The following is a 23,200-nucleotide window of genomic DNA, read 5'->3' on the forward strand; positions in this document are numbered from 1 at the left end:
CTGGGGAGCGGAGTGGAACCATGATTACTTTCTCCAATTCTTAGTGAAAAGTAAAAGCTGTTGAGCCAATTGCAGGTCCAGATCTAAAACCAAAGGGTAAGCAGAGTGTAGAAGTTGTTTTTTTTCCCACTTCCTCTGTGTTTCCTCCCTCCTCTTTCCTCTCTGCTCTTCCATCTCCCTCTTCCCTTTTCTCTTCCCAGTCTTATGCCTGCATAGATCCTAAATTTAGTATCCATAGATAACACAGCAAGGACATTGCTGTATTATATTGCTAAATTACTATTATTGTTTATTCTTTGTTAATGTCCTATATGGCAAAGGAAAAAAGGAAAATATTTAGAAATTAAGAATGTAAATCCTCCAGAACTGCCAAATAATTCATGAGCAAGATATGCCTATGAAAACTAAGAGTTTACATTTTATTATGGTTTCCATATCAAGTACATGGTTCCTCTTTTTCATGACAAATTAATGTGAAATATACCTATTTATCTCATGTGCCACTCTGAGCTTCCCTCTCACAGGATATTCAGATGCTTTAGAAGTACTTTCAAAAATTGCTTTAGTGGTTTCTGCTTCAGGCTAGGTTTATGCAAAGGACTTTTGCTTTAGCCCAAAAGGAGCTATTTACAGCATCTGGAATATCAAGACAATGAGGTAAAGACTAAGATGTTTTATTATTTGAAGAGAATAGAAATTTTGACTCCCACACCTACTGAGTTTATTGGAAATTAGGCATTAAAGTCTGCCATCCTTTTTGAATCTGTTCTGTCAGAATGTGAAAATTAACAAATGTAGGCACAGGTATAGAATAAAAAACATCTGAAACCTGAAGTTTACCTTTCAATGATGATATTTTCAGATGCTTCCTCTGATAAAGGCCAATTATTTTGTTGTATGAAACTGAGTCAAACTGACAGGAAAGGGCGAGAATGCATGCTAGTAAATTCAGGATACGCAGTGAGTTACAGTATGCAGACCAGGCAGAGTGCATCTAAGGATGGAAGCTCCTGAGTTTGAACCTTCATGAAGTCAGCACCTTACTCTATAGTAAGCGACACAATAATCAATTTGCCTCTACAGCAATTCAAAGTGAAATTCATTTCTTTTCTCCATCAGACATCATTTCATCAGTGTAGCCTGATAAGACTTGTGAGGACTGCAATATTGACCACTTGTTACAGACACACAAGTGAAGTGACTTGCCCAAAAGTTGCCCAGCAAGTCAGTGATCGAGCTAGGAGTGTTGTATGTGACTCCAGTTAAAATCCTGTCATTCTGTTTGTCTCTCTCACCTCACAGAGGGAGCATACAAGTAAGTTCCCTATATTGTGTATGGTTGGGTTTGTTTCTGCTGTGATGGGGAAAGGAAAGATTTTTGCATTGTACTGCTGGTGTTCCTTTAGAGCTTCCTGCTGCTCCACTGAGGAAAAAAAAAAAACAAACCAAACCCTCCACCTCCCTCCCCTAAATAAAACAACAATAACACCCCAAAACCCCAAACCAGGAATTGAGGGGAAAACACTTGATCACTGCTACTCATAATGTTGCTGGAGAGAGTGATCACTTCTGTCCTCGTGACTTCCAGAGCAGCAGTAGAGATCACATTAAACATCATGACCTCTGAATAATACCGAGATGAAAATATTTTGGCAAATGTTTATTGATTCAGGTTTTGACTCTGCTCCTTTTTCCTGTGCTTGAAAGGCTTGTGTAGCTGGGTACAGCACGGGCTGTGTTCCTACTCTGATCTCTGTCAAAACTTACAGCATTTAGAATCTTAATTTCTAGACTATCTCTTTTGGAGGTAGATCTGCACAAGAAATCTGGGCAAGACCATAATTTTTATTTATCTAGGTCACTTCAAATGGTGGTTTTGTTGCAGATACACAATTATTTTGGTTAACAACTTGTCATCATGGTGTGTGGTCGGGCACTTGTTGGGTTCTTGTTGATCACCTAGTGGTGGTATGGTCAATTAGCTAGGCACCTGCAGGTGGCTCAGGCACGTATTGATTAAGTAAGTATTCATTTGAATCACATAAGGATCAAACTGCAAGAGTTACATACCACACCTGATGGGGACCTGTTACCTTAGTTACAAGACCCTGGTGAATGTATTTGTTAGGTTACCTTAGCTGTTACCTTAACTACAAGACCCTGGTAAATGTATTCGTTAGGTTACCTTGGCTGTTACCTTAGATGTTACTAAAACAAAGGGACTGATATCTTTTTTTTGACCAATCACTGTGATTTTGAAAAGTTTGTGTTTGTTGGGAACCAATCAAGGTGAAGTGCTAAATTGATAGATGGATATTTTATGCATGCTTGTGTTGGCAAATGTGATTTGTTTTAGCTCTATAAAAACCCTGAAAATGATAACTAACAAGCATGTATGGAGGAGCTATCCCCCGTGTTTTTCCCAGTGCTGCATAATAAAGAAGTGCCTGGCTTATCTGCATTCCTGTGTAGATAAGCTTTTCGTGATTGTGGATCCATCAACAGTTTGAAGCCTGCCCTGCTGGCTTTGTCATTGCATACCATCTGTATTTTGGATTCTGATAGAGATGTATAGTAGGATAAATATTTTGGCATGTTTAACAGACAGCAAGGACATTCTTGGGAAGTATAAAAAAATACATGATATTGTTGTGTATATAGGAGGATGAGGTGACCAGGAAAGTAATTTTAGTTGTGCTTAGATAGTTTTTGCCAAGGGCTAGGTAAACATGAGTTATAACTGAAAATAAAACCAAATCATCCTTTCTCTAGAAGCTTGGCTGGATTAATTTCTGTGCTTCTCATGTTCTAACAGGACAAAGTCTGGGCAGCCTTTCTGTGCTTTTACATGATTCAAATACTGCTCCTGTTAGACCCTTCTCTGTTTCTCCTGGCAACTGGCACAGCCTTTAAAAATCCTCACCATGCTATGCTTTGGGCAGAATTATCGTTGATACAATCTCCCTGTGGCAAATGAAAAGATGAGTCTGAATTTTTGGAAATGCATTTTATATCCAACCTGCCAGTATTAATTTATTTGTCTTGCCTTTGTCCATGACCTCGCTCAAAAGTGATTAAGTTAGGAGTATTCTAGGACACTGGATTTGTGCAGCAGATGCCATGGAAGGCACATAGTGCTGGATGGATTGTGTTCTCTGACCAGTGTGTACATTAAATACTAGGCTAAATCCTTTTGGATTAGATAAGTAAGAGGAAAAGAGACTATTTCTAGAGAGTATTTTCTTTCCATGCCCCTGATTTTTCTGTTCTTGGGATTTTATGTTGAACTGGAATCGGCTTGTTTGGCACATTTGATCTTTTCATTCTACTTAAATTAGAGAGATTTAAAGCAGCATCCAAAAAAGTGCTGATTCCTTCAGGATGGCACTCAGCACTGCACTTTGTCACAGCTCTGCTTACTGGCATGATGCCTGCTATTTATAGCTCATCTTGTCTTTCCCAAGTTGCAGCTGGAGAAGCCCAGCAGGCTGGGGTCTGCAGACAGTCCTCACATGAGCTCTGGCACTCCCATTCAGTTATCAGGTGTTCTGTAGTAGCAACAATGTCTTTCACACAAATGCTCAGACATTCCTAAAATCATCCATCTGAAACATTCAGGTCTTACTCCTTTGTGTTAATGATGATAAAAATACTTTTTCTGATCTAAATATTAGAGCATTTGTTACTGCCATATGTAGACTCTTGCATATTTGAATTTTACATCACTCTGAGAATCATCATGGAAGTTAAGATTGTATTTACACTAGAGTTAACTGTGGAGTGAGGGAGTGAGGCCCAGAAAATTCAAGACATTTCTCTCTTTCAAGTATGTTGAGTTTTTGAAAATGTAGTGGCTGGAGTGTATATCCTACCCCTTTTGAGGCTTTTTGTTGAGAATGGAAAAGTCTTGAATTACAGATGAGGAAAGTAGATGCACAGAATAAGAGAGCTGTGAAGCTGGAGGAGGTGGAAATTGGGGCTGGAGAAGTTAGAAATCTGTCTGGGAGGACGGTGCAGAGACACTGTTGTGAAATATCTGTGAGAAGGCAGCAACATGAATGCAGAATCAGAGAACAGACTATATACTGTGAAAGAGAAAGATGAGGCCATGGAGGCAGCTGTGAGGTGACAGGTGGGCCTGAGAATTGAGAGATGAAGCTGAGCTCAAGGGGAAGAAAGATCTCTCTAAGTAAAAGTGGTAGTTAGGATTTCATAGAATCATAGAATGGTAGGGTTGGAAGGGACCTTTAGAGATCATCTAGTCCAACCCCCTACAGAAGCAGGTTCACCTAGATCAGGTCACATAGGAACATGTCCAGATGGGTCTTGAAGACCTCCAAGGAAGGAGACTCCACAACCCCTCTGGGCAGCCTGTGCCAGGGCTCCCTCACCTGTACAGTAAAATAGTTTTTTCTTATGTTTAAGTGGAACTTTTTGTGTTCCAGCTTCATCCCATTACCCCTTGTCCTGCTGCTAGCTACTATAGAAAAGAGGGATGTCCCAACCTCCTGACACCCACCCTTTAGATATCTGTAAATGTTAGTAAGATCTCCCTTCAGACTCCTCTTCTCCAGACTAAACAGCCCCAGTTCCTGCAGCCTTTCCTCATATGAAAGATGTTCTATACCCCTGATCATCTTGGTGGCCCTGCGCTGGACTCTCTCCAGAAGTTCCCTGTCCCTCTTGAGCTGAGGAGCCCAGACCTGGACACAGGATTCCAGATGAGGCCTCACCAGGGCAGAGTAGAGGAGGAGAAGAACCTCCCTTGACCTGCTGGCCACACTCTTCTTGATGCATCCCAGGATGCCATTGGCCTTCTTGACCACGAGGGCACATTGCTGGCTCATGGTTAGTTTATTATCAATCAGCACTCCCAGGTCTCTCTCTGCAGAGCTGCTCTCCGGCAGTTCAATCCCCAGCCTGTACTGGTGCTTGGGGTTGTTCCTTCCCAGATGCAGGACTCTGCACTTGTCCTTGTTGAACCTCATGAGGTTCCTCATGATTTGTGGATGAAATGACTGGAAAAAAACATTGTAGCTGTGCAGAGTGGGATTATCCTGCAGGTGTGTCTTAGAAGCTGCATGTGTGGAAACAGGCTTCAGCTAAGAGTCACCAAGCTGCCTGAGGAGAATGAAAAATAGAGAAGACAAGATCAGCAGTGTGGGACCTGAGACTGTGAAACTGCAATATGGAGCCAAGGAGACAGATACTGGGTGATACTGGGAAAAGGGTGTCATGCACTGAATATAGACAAGACCATAGGTGCTTTGAAAGACAGGGACTGGAGTTTTAAGTAGAAGCTAATCTACATACTTATAGGAAATAGCATTTGTGTCTTGTAAGCACAGTACTCACTGAGTGCATTATCTGTCATTTTTCATAACAAGTGAAACCTTTGTAGAAGTGCCTTGAGATAATTTCAGTTCTTATGTTTCTTCCAGTTTTCTATTATTCCTTCCCTGATTTGCAATTCTAGCTGGGCAAACTCCCAATATGAGTGCCTAAACTGATTGACAAAATATCTGGTAGTCTGACTTAACTGGGATTTTGGTTTTTGGTAGTCTGATTAAACTGGGATTTTGCTTTTCCCTTTAAGAAAAGTCCTGGTCTTTTGCAGCAAAGAGGAAGGACACATCTCAGCCCCAAATGTGCACTGGGATTCCAGGCCAGTTTTACTTTTCAATAAGAAGCTTACAGTAAAATGCAGGGTCTGTCACTGACTAACAGGGAGGAAGGAATATCATGACAAAGTCTCTTGTTACCTTTTTAACACATCAATAAAATACCAGGAGAACTACAACTATTGCTGCAACCCTTTTTTTTAAACGGAAATAATTACTATTAGTGAGCAATAAATGATACAAGCTTGTGAATTTACTTTGTTAGGATGTTTAGCTCTCCTTTCTGTTGCTCCTGCCTTTATAGACAGTTCTGAGATGGTCGGATTTTCTTTTTTTAAGAAACTTCAGTTGAGATCTGCTGTGTATACTATGCATCATCCTGCACTAGCTGCAGGATCAGGAGTGAATATCCTCTCAATCTCAGTTCAACTGAGGCTGAAGGCATTGTAAAAGCAACGTGTTTGCCCCCAGTGAGGATGGGAAGTACACTTTTGCATCATGCTTCACTGCTTGGTCTCAGCTGAGGCACAGTGTCAGCAGACTGTGTCTCTGCTTCGTTTCACAGCTGCAGGGTGAGTGTAAAAACAGTACCTACATGAAGGAGCAGAGAAACATAAAAAGGTAGGGGAATTCTGTCCAAAGACAAGGAGCAAAATCTCCAGAGAACATCATCCACCTCTACCCTTACCCCACATGCTCAAATACACATATATGTGCACATGCACAGACAGGGAGCCTTGATGCACAAATAAAAGGAACAAAAATCAATACGTTGCTGACATTAGGAAGGTAATAGTGGATTGTGCCTTTGGTACTGGGATCAGCTCTCTAGTGTGTAGTGAGCAGAGCCATTTCTAATGCTTTGGAGCACTAAGAAATTATTAATATTTAATTATATGTACCTTTTCCTCTCCACTTTTCCTGAAAGGCAAGCTATTATAGATTGTGCTATGCCAGAGGCTGTTAAGAAAATGGACACACTGTTAGTTGACCTTTTTCTTTATTTTTAAATTCAGTTTGTTTTACTCTTTCCTATCCCAGCATTGTTGGTGCAACTGTTGTGTTGTTCTTGTAAAAGATCTGAGATTGAAGAACTGACATCAGGAAAAATAATTGATATTAGATCATGCCATCTCTCAGACTGCTTGTCAGAGATCCCTCCATCTGAATTGCAATGTTTATTTCCATATAACAAATGCAGAATCAAAGCAGAGTGGTTTTGAAAGTATATTTTCATGGGTTTGGGCTCCTGGCTTGCTCTGATAATGGAATTATTCAAGAAGTCACTTCTGTTTTCAGGATGCTTAGGGCTTGCAGGACATTGAATGAAAAATCAATGAGTAATGGAAATAGTGAAATTTATGTGCTCTACAAATGTGTTCAGGTAGTGGGAAACTGTACACCTTTAAGACAGTGGAAAATGTTCCAAAAACGAAAGCTGTCTGGTCCCTGCAGTGGTGTGATGCAGCCTATTTGTAACCATTGATATAGAACAGTTACTAAAAAATCCTCTGGTGGATGACATACACTTTCTACTTATAATGATATGTATCAGGTTAGCGGATACTCTTTCCTAATGGAGAGTACTGTCTGTATAATATGGCACTTCATAAATACAGAAACAGTTAAAAAAGTGTCTTGTCTCAAACTCTCTCTGAAATGCGCAAATTCCAACAGTCAATTCATAAATGAAAGACCAATAACCAGTACTTAGGAGCACCTTAGTTTTATGTAGTGTGAGATGAAAGAGCACAGAGGTAGTAAAGGAGCTAGAAGAATTTCTCTGCCATCTCTCAAGGCAGAGTACAGTGGAAGCAGGAGAAGAGTTGTTTTGTGGTGGGGAAACTTGCTATGGACTTTTTGCATGTGGAAGCTGGGAACAGTTTTGTCTTGAAGGACAGTGGTTGAAGAATGAATATTTGAAATGTGATCTAAAACCCCCAGAAATCACGATGAAGACTTGTCTTCAGTTATTTCCTCTTGTGTAGGGAGAGTCATTTTTCAGTAGCATTCTTATATAATTGCAGGGGCACCAGGGTGCCCATATTGACCTCTCTGTGTGAGGTGAGGCCCAGGGGCACTACCTTGTCCTCTCCTTGTCTGAATAAGAGTTCTCATAGGGATAATATGAAGGCTTTGCTGCCTCCTCATACCAGCTCAGTTCTGCCACATCCATGCAGTTCCAGTGACTGTATTGTGAGGGGGCAGCAGCTAAAAGGAACACTTGGCAAGCTTAGCTTATTTGTGCTTAGCAAACTGCTTACTCTGCTGCTGTGCTCATGCAGGGAAACTAATTTGCTTAATCCTGAATCAAATTCATTGCTCTTTATACAAGAATTGATTATTCTTCTTGAATCATCACGGTTCTTGGACTTCGGGGTTCCAGACAACTTTTTAAATGATGGACTTGCTGATATTGGACTAGATGTTCTTCTCTAAAGGTCCCTTCCAACCCTTACCATTCTGTGGTATTGAGAAGTCAAGTTAGATTTCCTTATTCATTCTTCTGACACCTCTTTCTGTTATGACAGTCTTGAAAGTATTCTCTCTGAACCAACATTAGTCTCATTTCAGCACATCTTTGTCCTCCAGATATATTTGGCAAACAGAGCATTTGATGTGCTCTCAAGACATGCTATGGCAGAATAGTGGTTGGCAGGGTACAGAGAGGTCAGCAGTGCTGCAGGGAGTTTGGGCAGAGCTGGGTTTGAATTCCATGTGACAGTCAAGTGCCACGGGAAGTGCTGCCTAACATGCATTTTGTGAGAAACAGTGATAACTGCTCAGTAGCTCTGTTGTGAGAGCTCAAATGTGTGCAGGGATTTTAAAAGAAGTATTAATTTTTACCTTTGTTAATCCCAACTGCTCTGAATATGTAGGCAGGAAGAGTTGACTAGTAATAAACACATAGGTAAGAACAGATATGCTTTCAATACCCAATCTCTGATGATGGTTGTTATAGGTAAGATGCTTAGGGAAGAAGAAACAGTAGTACTCAAAATGCAGCTGCATCAGAGATTTATGTAATGAAAAACTCATGACTTCTGTTTAGCTTAATTTTCTATTTAATAAATCCAAACATATCTACCTTTATACTGTATGTGAGTATTGAATTAACAGTTTCATGGACCCATTCATTACTCCCTGTTATGTTCTTTAGGGATAGTATGTAATCTGTTGATAAATATATACGAAGTTGGCATTGTTTTACTCTTGTGTGCATTACTGTGTTCTAAGAATATTGAATTTGAGTGCTTAATCAAGTGTATGAGACCTTTCTGGAACTCCTTGCAGTTATATTTAATTACCTGAAATAACTTTGTATCTTTACCAAGCCAATCAGGCAAGTCTCTTACTCAAGTCCCATAATTGTGTGAGTGCAAGGCAATTTAGCTTTGAAAGAGAAACTTGAAGGCATGTATGTTTTGAGTATAAATACAGATTTTATTCTGTAATGTTAATACAGCTTTGCTAACTGATTTTTCAGATTTCAATGTCTAAATAAAATGACCAAGGCTCAAGTCCAGGATTTTTAAAAATATGATTACAGCTGTGGGTAATGGTAAGGTAACCTTCTGTGTCCAGCATGGAATGTCACATGTATGCACAGGGACAGTCCAATCTACTTAGACTCCCTTTTTCTCTTCCTGTTAGTTACCACAGTTCTTGCATTTAGAGAAGAATTTGTATTTCCTGTGGTGATTAGGAAGCAATACTGAAAGCACATTTATGTTAGTTATTTAAGGGCACAAATTGAAGTGGAGTTTTGCTTTTTACACCCATAACTTTAGATGGCTATGGTTCAATATGCTGAAGTAATCTAAATATTATGTATGATTTTAGCAGTAAGTAGGGAATTGGTAATAGTTGATGTAGTTACTTCTGTAATTATTGGCACTGGTAAAATTGATCAAAAAACAAAAGTAGTACTGGCAGAGCAACCATAAATGAACCTCATAGGGCAAGCTTGATATCTGAAAGTAGGTTTTAATCCTGTATGAATTTTTGAGAACAGAATAGGCTTGATTAAATCAGAAACAAAGTGAAGTCTCCTTTGCATAATGTTGCAATAAAAATAATAAAGTATGGGTACTATAAGGGTAATAAAGCATTAATAATGTCAGTTTCCTTACAGATTATCAGCTCAAAATGGTTTCATTAAGTTCAGGAGCTGTATGAAAAATGTAAATTCTTTGGAGAATGAATTTCTTTGAAGAGATCTAGAGGTTCTTACAGTAGAAAACAATGGTCTTAAAAGAAGTAAGGTTGAATGGCAAGGTACCCCTTGTGGTCTATAGCCAACTGTAGGTGCTCTGGGATGCATGAACTATTTATCATGGGAGCAATCATCCATCAAGCCACTTTTTTCACAGGTAAGTACTCACTCATAACATCATACCCTTTACCCCAGACATTCCAGAGTTTGATATAAAGTGCTTACCCTTGCCCTAAATGAAGCCTACTGAATGTTTAATGGCTCATGTTGACAAAATCCTGCTTTGTTCTTCCCCAGTGGCAGCTACATAGAGGGGTATATGCCTACTTTGGGGCTGCCCGTGGCTGAACTCTCTGAGCAGGGCTGGTTGGTATTTGTATGAGATCATGTTGTGACAGTGAGTTCTTTGAAGCTGAAATATTGCATATAATAGCTCTGGGGTTTCTTTTTGCATTGTAGGAGTGAAGTATTCTTAATGAATTACAAGTATGTGTTTCTTTAATCAGGGATTTGCTCTTTTGTACATGTATTGTATGATCACATGTGCAGCCTTTACAAACGAGCTTCCAAATTCTAGAATATTTGGAAACATCAAAAAACCAGATCTGGCTAAGCTGGTTCCCTCTTTTTATAAATTCATCTGCTGATCCTGGTCCTTCTCTACCTCTGTCTTGGGATTTGGAAAAGTACAAGACTAATGTTGATAGGCATACTTGGTGTACTGGAGCTTTCCTGCTGAAGTCTTTCAACACAGGGCCATTGTGCTTCAGTGCTGAGAAGCCAAAGGGCAGAAAATGTGTCCCGAGCAAAACCAGGAAGAGTTGCTTGGGACCATCAAGTTCTTATTCACTTGATGTGAGAACAAATCCATTTCCTACAACATGAAGTTATTTCTCTAAGTCATTGTCTCGGCTTTGTCCTTTTCAATTACTTCATTTGAATGTCAGTGGCTATTTAATAAGAGTTTTCAATATCTCCTTTCTGGCGCATCCCTGGAGAAAAGGATTTGAAGGAAATAGAGGGAAGATGACTTGGCAGCTTTAATTCACCATTAGTTACCAATTATATTTCTGGATGGTCAATAACGTATGCAGAAATAATGCAGAATGACTTAATTCTCTGCTTCACAATGCTGGCCTTCTTCCTTTTCTGGTTAAAAGCACTTAAAAGCGCTCAAAAGCAGAGAAGAGAGAAAGATAATTGGCTCATTTTATGTTTTTTTGGTTTTTTGGGTTTTTTTTGTTTGGTTTGGTTTTTTACCTTTGAATGTTTTACCTTAAGTAGGACTTGAGTTTGCCTTGCAAGTCTGGTGCAAACTGTAATCATTGCCTATCCAGAAGTCTTTGGACCTGTACAAGACAGGTGTGTTTTTCTCAGACAGATTTGTAGGTGGTGCCTTTAGTAGCTGGGGATGAGGATGACAGTGACCCAAAGAGACCTCATTAGTGTTTATCCTCAGGGACCTCACCTCAACTGTGTACTGATTCTGTATGTGCAAAACTGCAAGCAATTATCTTGCTTGACTGGAGAAAACCATGATTTAGTAGTCAATGTAAGCAAGAACAGGATTAAATTGTTACTGTGACATGACACTGACCACAGTTTGTTCTGGGGGATAAGTCACTATCGATTTCATGTTCAGTAACTGTCAGAACTGACGTGCACTTGGCAGTGCATTTGGTTGCAAGAAAGAAAGCAGTTGTGACCCTTTGCCCTGCTTGTCTGCATGCCAGAGAACTCAATAGGCCACAAATCAGCACCAGATAGGACATAATCTTTAGCCTGGAATGTTGATATGAGTCAAAATTGAATGTAGTTTACCTGAAAAAGCAAGGCTGAAGAAGGCCGTGGTTTGGGATTGGTGTTGTGTGCTAGTCTCTGTGCTGAGTGGCAGTCCTCTTGTGCAGCAGGTAAAAAAAAAATGTATCAAGAAAGGCAGTTGAAGCCGTTGCCAATTGCATGCCATTTTATACCACAGGCCAGAGAGTTTCAATGGGAAAAGAAGAGGTTTTTGCACATAGACCTCCATTGTGCTTCTTAATGGAGAATAAAAATGTGTTTCTTCCTCTTTACAGAAAATAGTTGGGGGGTTTCAGCTGACTGTAATTAAAATGTAATTCACATCATCTATCGTAAAAGTTGTTACATGAGTGCTCACCCTGGTATCCAGAGCTGTGCTTCATAGAGCTGTTGCAGACACAGTTAAAACAGATATCTTACTATTTGTAATTTTGCCTATAAATATGAAAGAACTATCTTACTTGATTATTTTATATATATGACAATGACTCTTAATTTTCCCTTTTCCCAGATGTGAAAATAGGAAGTGACAATGTCAGAAAAGAGCAGACTTCTCTGATTTTTACGTGTGATAAGAAGCAATGACAAATGCAGTAATGTTCCTTTTTACATTAATGGTCTGAATGTTGGCCATTTATCATTTGTCTACTAGCTTTTCATGCAACTATATTAGTCTGTTTCAGTTGCAGTTTATTTGTGTATACCATGAAGAGATGCTGGTCACTTGAGATGTGCAGAACTGAAAACATAAGATAATTTCAGATAATTCAGTCATTTCCCAATCCTGGTAACTTTATCCTTTCACAGCTAAATTATTTTAGCTTTTACTGTTTTCTCTTTACACCATATGTGAGGTTAAAAAGAAAGTCATATATATACTAAAGAAAATAAATAGAAATGAAAAACCATAAAACTTACCAAGTCTAGGAAGATGTGTAGTATATAAACAGTGGTGAATTTTAAGTTTTCCAGGTGTATTTGTAAGACATTGGTTACATGAGAAAAGACTGCTTTTAATTTAGAAATTGCTTATAAGGTGTTTAGTTCAATCCTCACATGACCAGCTGAAGGAAGATTATGCAGCGAGTAATATCCTTTCATGGCTTTTTGAGTGAAGTCTCAAACTGGGAGTCAAAACACCTAATGTAGAACTGACTTAGGTCTGCAGCATGATTTGGGGCACAGTGCCTCAACCTCATCAGTTTTCTTTTCCCTGCTGACCTTGGATATGTCTTGCCTATTTAGGATGCAGATGTCACATTCCCTTTGATGAAGTGCTTGTGCTATGCAGTCATGATCTTTGCTTCTGAAATCATCTTCCATTAAATCTGCCTGGATGAGAGGCCTCTCTGAGACTTCTTCTAATTTAGGAGCCATTTAAGACAAGCAGATACTTTTTTTTTTTTTCCTGTCAATGATTTTAATTGGAGCTGAATTTTCAATGCAATCAGAGAAATATTTGAATTTGCTTTGCACTGTTGTCTCCTCCTTATAGAGCATTAGCATTGCTGGAGTAACTAATCTTCAAACAAATTCCCCAGCCAGGAGCTCCAAACACTCTGGTAGCCCCTGCTGGGAGGATGTTAGTGTCAGGAAGCCTCTGTGCTTTGCAGGTGGTGGTTTTTTTGGTTACGGATTTTTGTTGTGGTTTTTATTTATTTGTTATCATGGGGTTTTGGTTTGGGTTTGGTTTGTTGTTTTCTCCCTGGGGATTTTAGTTACCCAATGAAATCCTGAAGGGATAGTGAAAAAGAGGTTATCAGCCGTGGTGGAAAGGTGTGCTGTACTATGTTTGGTCAGGGGCTGTCAGAGGGAAAGAGGACTTGCTAATGGAGAGTGAAAGGAGAAGCAAAGAGGGAGAATGCACTCTCCATTCTTAAAAGTAGGTCAGTCCTCATTAGGCAGCATTTTCATATGTCATGTAACAGGTCCCAGAGTGTAATATTTTTGTTCTGAATATAATTACCTTGTGTTAGTTCTGTGGACGTGAGAACCTGCATTGGACTGTATTCTTATCCTAGCACTAATGTTTGCCCAGCTCCTGCAAAATGCTGAATGTTCACTCTTCAGTGAAGTTCAATGACTTGCCTTCAATTTACTGTCTCAAGCACTGCAATCCTGATTGGGTTCTGCAACAAGCATGTGCAAATGATCTTTCAAATTGTGTTTTCATGCTTATAGCTCTTGGCTGTTAATCAGCATGCAGAAATGCTCTAACATTAAATAGCTTTAGCAAACTTCACCAGAATTACTTGCTAAAGGCAAATTGCAATATTAAAGCTTCATTTCACTGAGACTACAGGCTTTCAAATGCCCAATCAGGTTTGACATGAACCCTTCAGATCTGAAGTTGCACTTGCTCCTAAGATGCAGACCTGTGATCATTGTGCTAGTGTTGTGCATGTAGGCCCCTTGAGAGTAACCACCTGGAGTGATCCTGAGCAGTAAAATGTCAGTCAGGCTGGGATCCTTGTGCTTTTAAGCTGGTAGCAACACACCTAGCTTCTAATGCACTTCTGTTCGTATGTACTAATTAGCTTTGTGTTTGAGTAGTAGCATCTTGACTTAAATTAGATCCCCATGATTTGCATGTGGATCTCATGTTAAGTGTAGCTGCATTTTTGTGTATTTTCCCTATAATAAGCAGTATGTGTGGCTTGTTTTGTACACACTTCACATGTGAAATGGAATTAAACTTTGCTGCTCCTGCTTCCTGCTACAATCAGCAGAGGTTTCAGAGAGGCAGTGGTGATTTCAAAGTGAGCAGAAAAAGGTGTCATGAAGCAGGTAATATGTCTCCTGCCCCTTATTCCAGCCCCTGGGAGACTCTTGGTGAAGTTCTAGCACACATGGAAGCCAAACCTGGCTCAGAAAGAGGTTTTTAGGAAGAACAGTTGTCTTTGGCTTGCAGGGCATTAACTGACACAGCAATACACTGATAAAGCATAGCCAATGTTTCCACTGTCTCATTCCTCTCAGAGTTTCAGAGTATTTTGCAGACTGCTGTCAGTGAGCTTTGAATCCACATGATGAAGTAGTTCATGGTAATTGTCTCTTCTCTTTGTTTCTTTTTTATTTATTTATTTTTTAAATTAATGATAAAAATGAGGCCTAGATCATGTTCCAGGAGGCTTTTCATCTCATCTCCTGGCCTTTTTGATGACATTTGCTCACTTAATAAAGACAGAGCATGTCTTTAAAATAGCAAATTCCCTCTGATAGGTTCAAATATTTCCTTAATATCAATATACCAATTAAAAAAATCTCACAAACAAAATATATAGGCTTAATAATATTTCCAGTTCCAAATTAGACTGCATCTCTACATGAGCTGCAGACCTGCACAGAAGTGACCACAAATAATTGACTAGTAAATTTATCTGGATTGTCTAATAGCATTAATAATGTCTGTCCACAGTTAACAAGTACTTTCAATATATAGTCATTCAGTAATAGTTTGACAGCATAAATGACAAGGCCATGAATCATGCTAGCTTTTCTGTTCAGGCCTTGGTTGAGGAGTAACTATGTACTAGCTGTGAGTTATTGTTCTGTCATTCATTTTTTGCAGTGTCTTGCTGAAATATTTTATATTGTTACATTTACACACTCAATGTCTCAAAACAGACACCTGAAAATAAGTAATTCATTAAGTAAGAAAACACAGAAGCAGAAAGGAATCTTTTCTTGGTAGCCCAAGGCTGAAAACATTTGGGCACATGACAGAGTCTTTGTTACTGCACTGTTTGTAATTGCAGCAGCACTTAGATGCCCCAGCTATAAATTGGATGCTGAGGTGCTTGTCCTGTACTCAAACATGTGAGAAGTGCTAAGTGTTTCTTGAGCTTTGTCCTTAGAACTGCCTGTCTTTTGCTCACAGAGTTTGTGATGGTGCCTCGGGGCTTACCTTCTGATGGTTTCTGGGTGCAGGAAGGGAGAAGCACAAAAGCCCAGGCAGATCGCTTTTGATGAAGTTCCTGCTATTGTTGTCCTTATATGTGATTTGTCAAGCTCCAGCAAATTTCTTGATTCTATGCCAGAGGGAGGTGAATGTTTCCTGTTCTCTTGAGTTGAAAATCTAAGTGCCACCTTTGTGAGCTCTACAGCCTTTTACCGATGATTAATGCTTACAGCTGTCTTTTGAAGGCACACTAACAACAAATACCATTGCAGAATCTGATCCTTGTTAAACAGCTGGATACTAATGTACTGGAAGACTCTGAGGAGAAGTTAATTTATGGGCATGATTATGTGTCTAGAAAAGAGAGTGCAATTGTGCAGATATATTTATATTGAGCTCATTAATTTTTGTGCTCAGTCAGCAACCCCCCTCTCTTCGGGACTCAGTTCAAAACTGTTGTAATAAATATACATTTTGGATTTATTTCTATCTCTTTTAATGAAAGCATAGTATTCTGAGCCTTAATGTATGAAGCTTCTCATATGAAATTTTAAATGCTAATACTTTAAAATTTTCTGATTTTGTTTTTAAACTTTGTATTATTATGTAGTAACTTCACTACATTTTTTATTGCATGTTTCATTTGAATTCCACTTGAATATACTTTATTTGATCAATAATATAAACCAAGGTGCAGTGTATTATATTAATTATACATGTAGGAAGAACTCGAACAACTCAAGGTTGGGGGGCCTTGCCCTATAACACTGAAGAGTCTGTTCAGCTGTGGCTAAGTTAGAAGCTCTTGATCCAATATTGAGTGTAATCCTTGTTGTGCAGTGACCTCTACAGCTAGAGGGATGATAAAGGCTGCTTTGAAACTATCTGCTGGTGAGTGACTGACATCTGCAAGTGCAACCCACATGTCAAAAGCAATCTGTGTAAGTAGTGTAGAAAGACCCAAAGGGTTTCAAATAAAGTTAAACTTGTAACAACCTGTCCCCGTTTTGTTACTGAATGGCAATCGTGAAATAGCTTGCATGTGCAAATGACATCAGTGTTGTAAAAATACCACAGATACATTCTGGGTAAAATCTGACATGGAAATCTAAAAACTGATAATGGCAAACTTCTGTACATGCAATGCAGAACTCAATATAGGCACATTTATCCCAGAAGCTTAGCTGTGGATTGGTTTACTTGAAACTGTTTCTACTTATTGAATTTCTCTCTTGTGACCTTTCATTTCCTGTGCCAAGATTCTAGGTCTGGAGGGGTTATTGCTGATCATGGCAGAGATCTGTCAAGTAGAATATCTGTTCTTTGTGGCATAGTGTCCACAGGTGATGGTTGTTACATATACTTTTTTTGTTACTTATACTATGACAGTCTCACGAATGGATTAAAATCAGAGCCCTGTTGCACTGGGTGCTGTTGTGCACACTGGGGTATCATTCCTGTTCCAAAGAGTTCATTTGCACTGTCCTGCACGGGTCACCTCCAAATGATGGAGGGAAGAATACTCTCTCTGCAAAATAGTCAGGGAACAGCTTGGCCAACTAATGCAGGAAGTCTGTCACAAATATGGTTTTGAATCCGGAGCTGGTGAACTATACCAGAGTTGGTGACTTCAGCATTGTTCCCTCTCTCAAACAGGAGGTTTGAACTTCCCCAGCATTACAGGGTGGTTGGAAATGGAGGGAATGAGGACTAAGAAGATCTTCAAAGGTTTCAATATCTGAGTGAGATGTGATTTTGTTATGCTTGCGGAATGAGCTTTTCTATTCCAGCTTAATGTGATCAAATAACTCCTGTTTGCAGCAAAAAGAGTATAGTGTAACAAGCAACTACTATACTACTGCTATGGCTTTTCTTTTACCACCCCTTTAAGCTGTTCTGTGTTCTCTTGGTCCACACACAGACTCCTTTGTGAACAGGTTTGGTAGTGCTTAGCTGTGGATATGTTTAGTGTGTTGACTAAAACTTGATTTTTTCATTTTTTCCTTTCTTGTTATTGCATCCATTTTGCATGGTGCTAGTCCTACCCATTTTACATTGTACTAGTACTACTTCCTTGCCTTTCCACATTTCACCAACACATAGAAAGGCAGGCAAGCTTTCTCACAATTCAGATACAGGGGCATACTGGAAGACAACAAAATGCAGTCCAGGCATGGGGAAATCCTAACAGCACAGCCTTAGGGACATAGCACAGTGTGGTGTAGGACTCTGTGCTGTGGCTGCTTACACCTGGCTTAGGCTGTTTTCTGATGGTGTCTGAGAACAACCTTAGCTGTGAGTAACTGCTTTCTACCATCTTCTAAATTACTTTGGAGCAAAGCCTGGAATTTTGGCAATGGAGAGCCAGATGCCATTTAGAATAGCACTCATGCTGTTTTGTGTTTCTTAATGATTAGAAAACAATCTTGATATGCTGTTAGTTAGCACTGGCAAAGGAAATTGGCCTCACCCTGAGACATCTATTAATCAATTAAAAATGAGATATCATTTTACAGATTATGTATCTAGAGTGTGTGACATAGTGCATGCTCTGGGTGACGTACAATCAACTGACAGAACATAATGCTGGGTGGACTCTGCCAAAAGGCTCCTTGTTGCTTCCCTAAGAGAGGGCTTGTAAGTCTACTGATATATACAGCTTTATAGACTGATGTGAGGTGATCTCTTGGCTTTTGTCTTTCCAAAAGCAGAAGTAACTACAGTTTCTGCACAAACACTATTTTTTTTTCTTTCAACAAATTTTGTTTAAAATCATGTTGTAAATAAACAAAAGTAGCAGCAAAATAGTGTACATCAAAGGTGTTACCTGATGTATCAAATGTTATCTACCTCTGCAGTGCTGCTAGGATGCTCAGTACCTCTTCTTTTCAGGTCCCTCAATTTTTCATTCCCCAGAATGAAAAAAAAGAACAACAAAGAAACAAAAACCCCAACCAACAAACACCATTTTTCACAGAACAAAAATAGCAAGTAAGCAAGAAGAGGGTCTGGTGAAGCAAATACTTTTTACAGTCAAGGGCTCAATTATGCATCAGTGAATTCAATTTGTACAGCAGAGAGCATCAGTCTTGGACAGTCAGTCTCCCACACAGAGCACTAAAGCATGCGCTGACAGAATGAATTAAGTAGAGTGCTAGCCAGAAGTCACGTCTTCTAGAAGGTAATTTCATTCAGTCCTACAGAAATTAGACTCCAGGAGTGGAATATTTACATCTCTTGTTTGAATTAACCCAGAGTCTGTAGAAAAGAAAAAAAAAGAGCATGTTTATTACTGACTTGGGTGAAAAATGTACATGTTATAAAGTTGTAGCCCTCCAGAAGTAATCAAGTGAGGAGACACCACTGTACTCTTGCTTTATAGAACCTAAACATCTTGGATTATATTAGTGATAAATTTTTCCCAGATGTGTTTTGATACAAGTCAGCAGTTTGTGTGACATCTGGATGGTATAAAACATATAGAGGACTAAAGAGCATCAAAAGCCATCTCTATCTGCTTCCTGAAGTTCCAGGACCAAGAAAATCTTGTTTGTGAGAAACTGATAGAGTTCTTCCCCATGCTCTTCATACTGTATGCACTCCTTTAATACAGAGTGTCAACAAGAAATATACCAGAACAGTGCTGAAGATCCAGAAAGAGGCTAGTTGCACTTCTGCTTGTATTCTTTGATGTGATGCTGATCTGCTTACATATGCCCCTAGGAAATCAGTAGAGCTTATCCTCTGCTGTTTCAGGTAATTAAATCTCAGCTCTCAAGTACTTCTGTATGGTCTTGTACGTCTGAACTGGTTAGGCCCGCCTGACAAATGTGAAGACTTTTGCTTTTCTATTGTAAAAAATTTTATAGAAGCAGAATGCATCAAGTAGCCAAAATGCTAAGATTTTTACTTCAAATGCAGAGGAACAGAGAGTTGCAATCAACTCTCAATACACAATCCTGTGAAACCCGATTGAGGTGAACCTGCTTGAGCAGCGGAGTTGGTCTAGATGATCTCTAGAGGTCCTTTCCAACCCCACCATTCTGTGATTCTGTAACTTGACCCCTTGTCTGAGGCCTTGAAGTGCCATCTCAAGTCCTAGATGATGAAATGCTGGTTTATTGCCAAAAGAATATGCACTTGTCTCTGGTGTGTTCTGCTAGGGAAGCTGCTATCAGTTTGAACTAGCTGACACAGAGGTGATTAGACACAGAGTGAGTTGTGGTAAAGGACTCAGTGTTCTGTGTCTTTCGACAAGTCCCATCCACTCATATACCAAAGGCTTGAAGGTGGTTTGGATCTCTTCCAAAACATGATGCCTCATCATCTTCCCACTACTTTGTCCCTCTAATGAGTTAGCAGCTCCACTTGAGGATGGTAGAGACTGCAAAAATGTGTTGCAGTTAGATCTGATTTTTCTGTGGCCTGAACAATGTTTGGCATGTGGTCTGAGAGTCAGGTTAATTGCAGAGAGCTGTACAGTGTGTTTTGCAGGTATTTTTCACTCAGTTGTTGATAGGGCCTCAGGCTGCTGTGGCTCACTTCACTGACTTTTCACTGTGTTTCCAAGGCTCAATCCATCATGAGCCTTTCTACTGGCCATTAATTCTCATTGACTGGCTGACTGACTGGACTCCCATGCTGCATCACTTCAAAATAGAAATGCAAGCAGTTATTCACATGGTAACTTAAAAAAAAAGAAAAGAGCTGATAGGCAGTTTGTCAGAATTCAGACAGGGAGTTCCCCTCCTCTGAGGTATCCAAAATTGCATTTGACTGGTGGCAATTTTAATGGACTAATTGTCATTTTGATTGACAACCCTGCAGCAGAGCGTAATGAAGCTGGTATAAATTGAATGAAGATGCAATGACAGGGGTGGCTTAAGGCTGTCAGGGTAAATCCAGACTGTGTAGCAAGTGTGGACTCAACACTTCCTACATCCAGTCCTGCCAGTGATTCCTCACTCCCTGCACATAAGGTTCTGTGCTATTCTGTGTGAGACTTGAGGCCACATGAGAGGCATCATTGCCTAAAATGCCTGACTGCCTGCAGCAGTGAATAGGTTGGATGGATCATGACAGGTGTGCTGAGCACCCTGTATTTAGTCTGTTCTGCAAACAACATAACAGCTCTGTGGAGTCCTAAGACAATGGCAGATAGGACTGAAAGGGGAACTGAGCATGTCTACTGGTAAGATGTAGCTGAAGTTATAGGTGTTACATGGACAACACAGAAGCATAGTGAAAGGGTAAGGATTTACGAGGATATAAGCCACATTTTAGTGAGGATGACAGTCTAAAACACTCTTTTGTGCCACATTCTTGTTACCTTTAGACTGAAGAACTTAAAAGCTGTGTAAGGTGCTGTGTTTTCCATTGTGTTTCTTTTCTGATTGACATTTGAGAAATTGTGGTTTGCATGCATTTTTTTGTAAGCTACTGGGGAGCAGAGAAGGTTTATATGTATTGTACCTCAGGTTGAAGAGAAACATTATTCCCATCTCTTCATGAACTTCCCTTCAACTCTTTCTCCTAGTGTCATGTTGCCAAGGTGCTGACATATACTCTATTCCTTTGTCCATTGGAAACTTTGGGAACACAACCAAAACTAGTCTGAATAAAGAAGGAAAAGGTTGTACTGCTAGAAAATTTGAGAATGACTGGAGATCACAAAGTCACACACAGAGAGAACTACAGAAATGGTTTATGCAGAATTCTGATTCCTTGCATCAGAGCAAAACTCAATATTGAAACCTTTTCATGCTCATAGCAAGCTCTCACAAAAATGTACCTTCATGTTTTTAGTACAGAACAGAAGGTGTTCATATCAGTGCACCCATGAGATGAAGAAACATAAAATCTGCATACAAATCCAGATGATGCTGCTCATCCTGTTGTGAACCAAGAGAAGGTATGAAGTAGGGAGATGATCTCCAAGGAAGGAATATATGAAGTGGTGATGAAGACACTGCAAAATAGCTGTTCCTGGTGTTTTGGGGAGACTGACAGTACCTCAGTGCCTCCTGTTATATTTTACTTCAGCAAAGCTCTTCCTAATGTTTCACATATTCAAAATACCAAGGCAAGAATTGCTTCTGTTCTTCAACTGCTGAATTGGTATTGGTTTAGTTTTTCTTCACGTTTGAAGTGATTGTGGGGCTCAATATTGCCTAAAAGTAATTTGAGTGTAGTACGCAGCACAGGTCACACTTCCTTGTGGCAAGCACGTGGTTGATTGTGTCCTTTTGCTAACATCAGCATTAAGACCAGAGAATAAAGCTGAAAGACAGAATTGCTCACACTCAGGAGGGATGGATTTGCACTGAGGGATTTAAAGAGAGCTCTTTGGGCAAGGGATCTGCTTCTTTGTGTCCTCTGTTGGGAATAAATAGAGAAATGGGTTTTCTTGATACACTTTCCTCACAAAACTATCCAACAGTTGAATTTTTGATACAGAGGAGAAAAGATTTTTTTTTTCCCCTCAGCCTTTACTATCCAATAAAGTGTTCTCTCAAGTTAGCTTTACTTTCCTTTTTGCACCTTGAAGACATCTCACCATCAGCTTTGATATCAGTAAGACTGCTCTTATTCTTCTGCTGATTTTGTGGAAACAATGATGTATGATCCTTGTGCTGTAACTTGCTCTAACTCAAAAAGCAGCAGCACTTGTGAGATTTCCCATGGCCGTGTGAACAGAACTGTTTCTAGATCAGTCTATTCATATAACACCACATGCCAATCCCAGAGTGACTGTAAGCTTCTGAAATTATATATCCACATATAACGAGAAAAGTGTTCCCGAGGATGACAAGTGCAGCCTTAAAATGTGGATGAGTGCAAATTCCAAGACTGCTAGTGGTAGGGGATAATTTAAGAACTGAAGAATAGATTGTTCTGCTCAAAACAGCACTTCTAGACCTCCCTGCATCTGCAGGTTTTCATACCAGTAGAGCAAAATCAGTGTATCAGAGGAGAAAAGTGTTTCTATTTTTACATTTGTCTGATAAACTGATAGTTGGCAATATATAATCTGAGAAAAGGCAATTTTCTGCTATTTTAATCAAATTAACTTTCAGTGCAGGAATAAGCCTTTTTGAAGCATCCCTTCACATACACACTGATACCTGGGGATAGTTACTTTTATCTTACCTTGAATAGGGTAGCTAAAATGCCAAAGCTTCTATGTGTGAAAGAGGCTCATTCTTTGTTTTGAAGTTTCTTCTTACCTCTTTAATAGCAATATATGTATGCTTAGATTTCCATAGCCTCTCTTTTTCTCTCAGGTTTTTAAGCTAAAGATACTGAGGTAAAAGGAAAAAAAAAAAACCAGCTGACCTGATGGAATAGTAATGTCAGAAAACTGTTGTCTTTTACTCTCTTAGGAGCTCTGTTCTTTTAATTTATGAATAGGCAAAAGAGGATGGAGTTAGAAAAAAATACGTCAGATGTGGCAGAGAGAGATAATCAAATGCAGGTGCTGAAACTGAATATTAATATTTTTATTGAGGGAGGAAGGCTGCTTGTAAAAGTTTATGTAGTTTCAGGGGAAAATGGGATTTGTATGGTTTCCTTTCACAAAGGGAAGAAAAAAAAAAGCAAGCTTTTAGTCTCACTAAGAGAACAATAAAGATGAAAGAAAAGCTAAATCTCCAGGGAGGCAGA

Source organism: Colius striatus, chromosome 7, assembly GCF_028858725.1.
Source record: "Colius striatus isolate bColStr4 chromosome 7, bColStr4.1.hap1, whole genome shotgun sequence".
In the NCBI taxonomy this organism is placed as follows: Eukaryota; Metazoa; Chordata; class Aves; order Coliiformes; family Coliidae; genus Colius; species Colius striatus.